Source organism: Herpailurus yagouaroundi, unplaced genomic scaffold (genome assembly GCF_014898765.1).
Source record: "Herpailurus yagouaroundi ecotype Mexico unplaced genomic scaffold, PumYag 190, whole genome shotgun sequence".
In the NCBI taxonomy this organism is placed as follows: domain Eukaryota; kingdom Metazoa; phylum Chordata; class Mammalia; order Carnivora; family Felidae; genus Herpailurus; species Herpailurus yagouaroundi.
In genome coordinates, this window is record NW_024412421.1 from 4,703,324 (window position 1) to 4,711,001 (window position 7,678).

Here is a 7,678-nt window from a genome sequence, read left to right on the forward strand (position 1 = left end):
CCATGTGGGACCAGCGGTCCAACTTACCCGGGCCTCAGTTTCCTTCTCTGTAAAATGGGGCCAATCAGAGGACCCGCTTCACTGGGGGCATTGTAAGGATCAGAGTAAATGATCCAGTGGATGTGAAGGGCTCAGCTCAGAGCCCGGCACAGAGTAGGCCTTTAAGAAATGACAGCTGCTGTTACGAGATCTGGTCCTGCAGGGCTTATGGGAAAGGGGGTGTAGTCCTGAGGGACATCTCGTTCAGCCCCTGGACTCAGGCCCTGAGCTGCAGGATCACTGGGGAGTCTAAATCACCATCTCGGTCATTTATGGAGCACCTGCTGTATGCTCAGTCTGCATTTGCTGGCATCCTTAGGCCAGCCTTGTGAGGAAACTAACAAGGCAACTGTGTGTTGAGCGAAATGACTTACCAAGGTCACAGTTGATGTGTGGCAGGGTTAAACACGGAGTGACACCTGAGCGGGGGGGCCAGCTGTTAGTCACTTGACTCTCCCTTTCCAGGAGCCTTCGGACTCTGGCAAAGATGAGCAAAGACCAGTCCTACCCTCTCCTCTACCGTCACCCTCAGCCAAGTCTGGGCGAATGTGAGTGAAGGCAAGCTTTAGCAGGTGGGACAAGCCTGACGCCCCAGCTGCGGCAAGACGGCGCCCTGCCCGCCCACTTGAGTCTTGTTATGTTCTGGAAAGTCATCGCTGACCCCGAATCAGCAGATACCGAACCATTGCTCCTAGGTGAAATACAGGGTTAGGTTCCTGTGAGCCCGGGCTTGCAATACGTTTGTCCAGCAATCAATACATAACCTTGTTTTGTGTGTCTGTCCGTTGAAAGACACCTGATTCTCTATATAATGTTGGGTCATTATCATTTGAACTCGAGGCCAATGGCAGTGTAACTCACGCCTGAACGAAGGTAATCTAACGTGCATTTTCTCTATAAGGCACATAAGAGCCTTCTGGTGCCCGGACACACAGGACAGCACGTCAGTACCACACGTGGTACTTTATTTTTGTTTTTTAAATGATTTTTTAAAACTTTATTTGTTATTTATTCTGAGAGAGAGGGAGAGAGAGGGAATCCCAAGCAGGCTCTGCACTGTCAGCATGGAGCCTGATGCGGGGCTCGAACGCACGAACCATTGAGATCATGATTGGGGATCATTTTAAACGGCTAAGTCACCAATACAAGGCGCAAGAGTACAAAAGTGTGACACTAAATCGACTGCAAAAAGGACGCTTGTTGGTAGTATAAGAGCGGGAAACGCGAAGGCAGAGCATGGCCTTGTTTGACGTCAGCTGGAAACATGCACATCTAAGCGGCTGAAATTTTTTACCGCTTGGCGCATGACTCTGATTGACTGTGAAAGCACCGTGAGTATTGATTTGGAGGTTACAAGTAAGTTTAGAGGGTAGGCAAATTCATAAGTAAAGACTCGGAATCATCAGAATTGGCTGTATGATGCTTGTTTGTGCCTCCGATTATTCAGCTAACATCTGTTTCCACCAAAGCGCTCTCTTGCTCCCCGAAGATTGTTTTGTAATCCCAAGGCCCCGCAAAGATAGGTGCTTGTTAAATCTCTGCCGAGCAACTGGAAGACAGTGCCTTCCTGGCCTCCCCACCCAGCCTGGGCGATAGCACAGGGCCTGCTCTGGTGTCCCATGGGTCTCTGCGGATCCATTCATTCATAAAGACTGGTGGGCAGGGAGCCTCCCCTCCCACAAAGTTGTGCTCGGGTTCTTTAACTTGTTGGTCCTGCCCTCAGGGAGGGGTAGCAGCGTTTGGACAGGCTGAAAACCTGGAATGTACTGCGGATGCTCTGGGTGGCTGGGAAGAGAGAGGTAACACCACTGGGCTTGGCCTGTGGGCTCCCAGTATAGCCCAGGCATGCGGCACCCGGGTGACTTTGAGTGGCTCTGTCCCCTGGCCAGATCCTCCCCAGGTGGCCACCGTCACCTGATTTCATTTCCTCTGACTGAATCCTCTAAAAGCAGCATCTGATTGTTATTTGTTCAGAAATTCCTAGCTGGAACATTCCAATGTGGTCCCTGTGACCTTTTTTTCCCTCCCTCTGTCCTTCTTTCCTTCCTTCCTTCATTGTGGAGAATTTGGCATTCAAGTACCTCCCTCGGTCGGTCGGTCGTGCTGTGTGGTTTACTTGCTGCCAGTCTGTCCCTGAGGGCTGACTACTCCCTGACGACAGGGAGCTGCTCGAATCGAGCCTGGTCAGAGGAAAGGGTGATCCACACTGGGTACTCACTGTTCCGAGAGGTTTCTCTCAGACCCACCTGGCCTGGACCACACCTGTCCCAAATTCCTCTCCATCTGTACTCTCAAATATTTACTGATCAACTACTATGTGCCAGGAGCTTTGCTCAGCACCAAATAAAATAGACATTCCCCTCTCCCTACCTTCACAGAGCTTTCAATTTAGAAAGGGAATAACAGTCATAAAAATGACACTGTTATCAACTGTGATAATTTCTGGGGGGACGTGTGAAGAAATAACAGAGGGGACACGATTGAGACCAGGGTTGGAGAGGGCCTCTCCAGGAAGCCACATTCAGGTGGAGACCTCAAAGATAGGAAGGATATAGCCAGGTGAAAAGTTCGAGGAAAGCTTGTGCAAAGGCCCTGGGGCAGGAGAGAGGGTGGGCCATTGGATGAACTGATGGAAGCCAGGGAGGCTGAACACAGATTGTAAAGAGGAGGCCCAGGATGGGCATGACCTGGGAGTCCTGGTGGAGAGCTTCCTCATTACCATGAGGACACATTAAGAAGTTAGAAGGTCGGGGGTGGGAAAGGCGGTTAGGGTGTGTGACCCTCTGGCCACTTGGTGGAGACTGTGAACAGTAGGCAGGAGAGGAGGCTCTCCTCATAGGACACAACGGCAGCCTGCCAGATAGACGTCGCTTGTGTCGCTCTTACCCACAAAAGTGCTAAGGCTCCACTTGTTTGCCCACGCCGGGGATCAGCGGTGCCTTCTCTGCTGCTGAACATCTTCTTAAGTAGGGGAAGGAACAGAAAGTGAAGTTGGAAAGAACAAGAGGGCAAAGACCGGGGCCGAGAGAGAAAGAGGCCTCCGTTTCCTCTCTCTGGTAATTGCTGAATTGGCGCTCCTGAAGGCAGAAAAGGAACGACTGACTCATGTCCCTCCGCCAGAAGAGGGAGAAGAACGGAGGCATGATATTGACTTAAACGCGGGGGATTTAAAAGGCCCCTATGTTCCCACTTTGTGCTTTGCTTCTAACAGACAGCCTGGGACCTTTGAAGTCAGTCTGGCCCAGTGGGGAGCGGGCTTCTGTGGAGACAAGATGCTAACGGGGGCGGGGGAAGGGGGCCAGGGGGCGGCCGAAACTCTATTAGGCATGCTCTAGCAAAAAGAAAGGCAAATCCAATGATAATGTACATCTGTTTCAGGGAATTTATAAGCTTTGAACATTTTTTATGGGCAGATAAGTGGGTCCTTTTCTTACCATAACTTAGAACTTCAAAGCTGAGTGTGTGGATAATGCAAATTGCTGAAATATGAGATTTTCCCTACAAAGAGGTTTCCAAAAAAGACGGGGAAGAAAAAGAGAGGGGGAAAGAGAGAGAGAACGAAGGCTAATTGATGCCACAGTCTTTTATGTACGTGGCAAAAACGGGACAGAAATTGATTTTTATGAAATAAGAAATTGATGGGAGAGACAGGGAGAGGCGGAGCCCAGAAGCAGGTGTGGGGGCTAGGGGCGAGTTACCCTAGGCTGTGGGTCAGCTCTGGGGGCACGGCCCCCTCCCTCTTGGAGCCCTCACCCTTAATGGGGAGGACAGGACAAACGGACATAAGGACCCTTCAGAGACGGCCAAGGCAGTGTCAGCCCAGCGCCTGGTCCATCCAAGGTCCAAGGGGGCTCAGGGACAGGGTAGATCCTGGAGGCCTGGGACTATCCGGAAAGGCTTCCTGGAGGAGAGTGGCTGTGTAGGGCAGGCATGATCCTGGGCGGCTGGGATGGGAGCAGGTGCACACTAGGTGAGGAAACAGCTGAATCAGGGGATCCCAGGTTATGCCTCTGCCACCCAGTCCTTGACACAGTCCTCTGTGCTTCTGTCTTCCCACCTCCACGCCCAGCAAGTAGCCCGTGAGCTCCGTGAGGGCAGGAGCATAGTAAACACTCAATATATGCTTGTTGTAGGAGTGAATGATTGAATGAATCAATGAATGAATGAGAGGCAGGATCAACCAAAAGAGGAATCCACTCCGTCTTTTCACTATTCCATATTTTAATATTTATAACATAACCAAATACGAAGATCTCAGCTTATAAAATTGTTCTTTGGGCATTACAAATTTTGCTTCTTTTTGTTCTTTTCTTCTTCTTTTCTTCTCCCTCTTGCTGCCTCTTCTTTCTTTCTCCTTCTTTTTCTGCATTTTCATAGAAGTGGCGGGCTTTCTGTGTTAATTTTATCATTTGTCTACGCCATCTTGGCAAAGCCGTCCCCTGTGCCAGGGATTGGTCAGGAAACGTCATGTGACCCTGTGCTGGCCAATGGGACCTGAAAAGAAGTCTGTGGACGGGCTTGTGAGACGTCATGGCGGCAGCCATCTTGTTTGGCACGGGAGGACCGCAGAGCACCTAGAGAGGCAGGCCTGGGTCCCGGAGGATGTCACCGAGTACCACCCATACAGTACCTGGCAGCTGCTCAGCACGGGCACTCCAGTTGCTTGGCTTTTCGCAGAAGAAAATCCTGAGATCAAGTCGTTTATTCTGAGGGAATCCTGGGAAATGCCAGTAGGGCAGTGCGGAAGTGGGACTGGGGAAGTCACGCATTGTGGCGGGTCGGGGCTTACTCCTGCCTAGAAGCCCAGGAGCCCACGTAGAACACCCTCAGGGTGACGCACCCGCACGGCAAGGGAGCCGGGGCATTTATGCCCCCGTTGCTGTCAGCCATTAGCCAGCTGCTCCCGCCCACAGGCCCAGCAAGCTCTGGCGTCCAGGGAGACCCTCCTCAGAGACTCCCTGGTGCCTGCAGTTGGGAAATGGACTGGCAGCCACAGAAATGCTTCCCGCGGGGGACTCAGGGCCAGCGCTGGCATCGTCTGTTCCTTGGGGTTCCCTAATCCAAGCCAGGTGATCGCAGAGGGTCTCCAAGGAAGAAAGAAGGGGGTTGGACACTCTCCTGGGGACCCATGGGCAAACGCTGGAAGTTTGGGACAGGTGTCATAATGGCCGCGAGAATGTGAAAGAGTTGGGGTGGTTTCGGAGGCACGTGGGTTTGCTCCAAGAGATGTCTGCCACTACCAGCATCCTGGGGGGGTGGGGGTGGGGGCGGGTTCAGCACTCTCCCGGACCCCTCCCAACATTTTGTAACCCCCCACCGTCTTCCCAAAGACCTCGTTTTTCTCTCTGCTTTCCCCGGGCCTCGTTGTGGACCCAGAAGGGTTCGGCCTCAGAAGCCACAAAAACTGCCACCTCCTTCTGTCCTACGCCTGTCCTTCCCACAGCCCCGTTTGGTTGTTCCCAACACACCAGTGTTCTGTCTCCACTTCCTGCTTGCTCTACAGTAGCCCCTGGTCTGGATTCCCACCACTCCCAAAATAAAAAGTTTTTTTAAAAGACGGCATTGAGCTGGGCTTGGTCCTCGTCCCATTTCTTCTGCATGGCCTCACTTCCTGCGATCTCATCCACTGCCATGGCCTTGATTGACCATCTCTAGACTGTTAAGAAGGGCCTCCGACTACACGCCCCCAAACGAACTCACCATCCTACCCCAAAACTTGAGTTTCAAGCTTAGTAAAGGGCAATGCAATCCACCAAGTGACCCAAGCCAGAAGCCTGGGCCTGCTCAACTCCTTCTCCCTCACCCCTAACCCAATCACTGAGACTTGCCGGTTCTGCATCCTAAAGAGAGGTCACCTCTACCCAAGTGCCTCCATCCCGGAGCCACTGAGCCGGACGGAGAGCCCTGTCAGCTGTCCCCTGGCCTGATCAGCTCCTCTTACAGCCTTCTCCTGTCGGTCCCCAAAATGCGGACGGAAAGTGCTTCTTCCAGTGGAGTCTGACCAGGCCACTTCCAGCTTCACCCACCCAGGTGAAGGTTGGACAAGGGTCCAACTAACTCCCGGCCCAGCAGACCAGGCCTCAGCGAGGTGCCCCTGCCCACTTCCTGCCTCACTTTCCCTCACACCCTGACTCCCCTCTCCACCATGCCCCACTGCATGGTGGTCCTCGAACGACCGACGCCTCTGCTCCCCTCCGTCCCCGAAGCGGCTGCTACTCACCCTGTTGAGCCTGTACTCGCCCTGGTTCTTAGCCTGCGTTCCCCGAGGAACCCGAGACACAGGCTTGAGGGCAAATTGCTGTTTGGGCAGAATGATGGCAGCAAGAGGCCTGAGGGGGCAGGAGCACGAGCTGGGAGGTGACGAGCCGACACGAGGATGCGTCGAGAGCACTCCCAGAGCATCCACCTACAGGATGAAAGGTCGGAGCACGGGTTCACCACTCCCGGCCCCCAGGCCCGCGTCTTGGGGCTGCTTCTCGGGGGGGTGCTGACGCCTCCCCCCCTCGCAGGCTGTGTGCTCACAGGCAGGCCCCTGTGGGCCTGGAGGAGGCCCCGGGGAACTTGCAGGACGACAAAGCACAGCATGGGATGCAATTGTGCTGGGGCCAGGTGGGTCTGTGCTGGCAGCCGGGCTGAAATAGCAGGTGGCCGTGGCTCTGTGCTGCCTCTGCCCTTCAAGAAGACCAGCTCCTCCAGGAAGACCTCCCCAAGGCTGGAACAGATGCCCCTCCTAGGCTCCCCGCACATCATCTCACAGCTACTTGTCCTCCCTGCTTGGCTGCAAACTACTTTAAGGCACAAATGAGAGGAGGCGCCAGAGCTCAAAATAATGCTGTGGAAATAAAGCTGAGCAGAGAGGGACAAGTGTAAAGACGCTTCAAATTTATAGAAAGCTGGGATAGGGTTTCAGCAGAGTCTAGATGAGCTTGGGAGGCCACGGAGCTGGGGTGAGAAAGCAGCCTGCTCCTTGCTCTGGGCCTTCTGAGATGCCGCGGTGCCAAAATCCCCCTGGAGGCAAAGCGCTGCTCATTTAATCCTCATGGCAACTTTGGGGGGCAGGTGTTCTATCATGTCCATTTTACAGATGAGGAAGCCGAGGCTCTCTCTCCCCCGCCTCCGCCCCCTCCCCCCGGCCCCCACTGATTTAAATCCAGTCCAGACCCTGGGTCCAGCTTGACCAGCCGTCCCGGGCTCACGTCCACCACTGTTCTTGGTGTCCTCAGACAACCCAGTGGAATTCTCTGGAAGCCCGCAGTGGCTTCCTATATCATGGCGGAAGGTGGGGTGGGCGGTGGGGAGGGGGTGGGGGCTGTCGAGACGGCCAGAGGACAGGCAGGCCTTCCCATAAACGGCCAAGTATCCTGTGCCAACCCGCCAACGTTGGGGGGGGGTGTGGGGGGCGCGCTTCAGATGCAAGGATTATGGAAAGCGAGAATACAATTTCCTGATAAAATAGAAGAGGCGATTAAGTTAATGAAGGATCATTTTGCTGGTTTGAAAACTATAATTAATAGGCATTAATTGTATATTTAGAAGTTTAGCGTGGCGTGGGCTTGGGGAGCCATCGTCAAACACAATGACGCCGTAGGTGCTGCATAATAAAGACAGGGCCCAGATGGTCCTCAAAGCCCCTAACGAG

At 53.6% G+C, this 7,678-nt stretch overlaps 1 long non-coding RNA gene across 1 annotated transcript; it reads right to left on the reverse strand.

The window, feature by feature from the left end:
- Positions 1–4,242: 4,242 nt before the first annotated feature.
- LOC121045274 (uncharacterized) lies at positions 4,243–6,625 on the reverse strand. The gene is made up of 2 exons (XR_005797667.1): positions 6,260–6,625; positions 4,243–5,286 (listed from the first exon to the last, which is right to left on the reverse strand). It is a non-coding gene; the product is annotated as an uncharacterized LOC121045274 (long non-coding RNA).
- Positions 6,626–7,678: the final 1,053 nt, after the last annotated feature.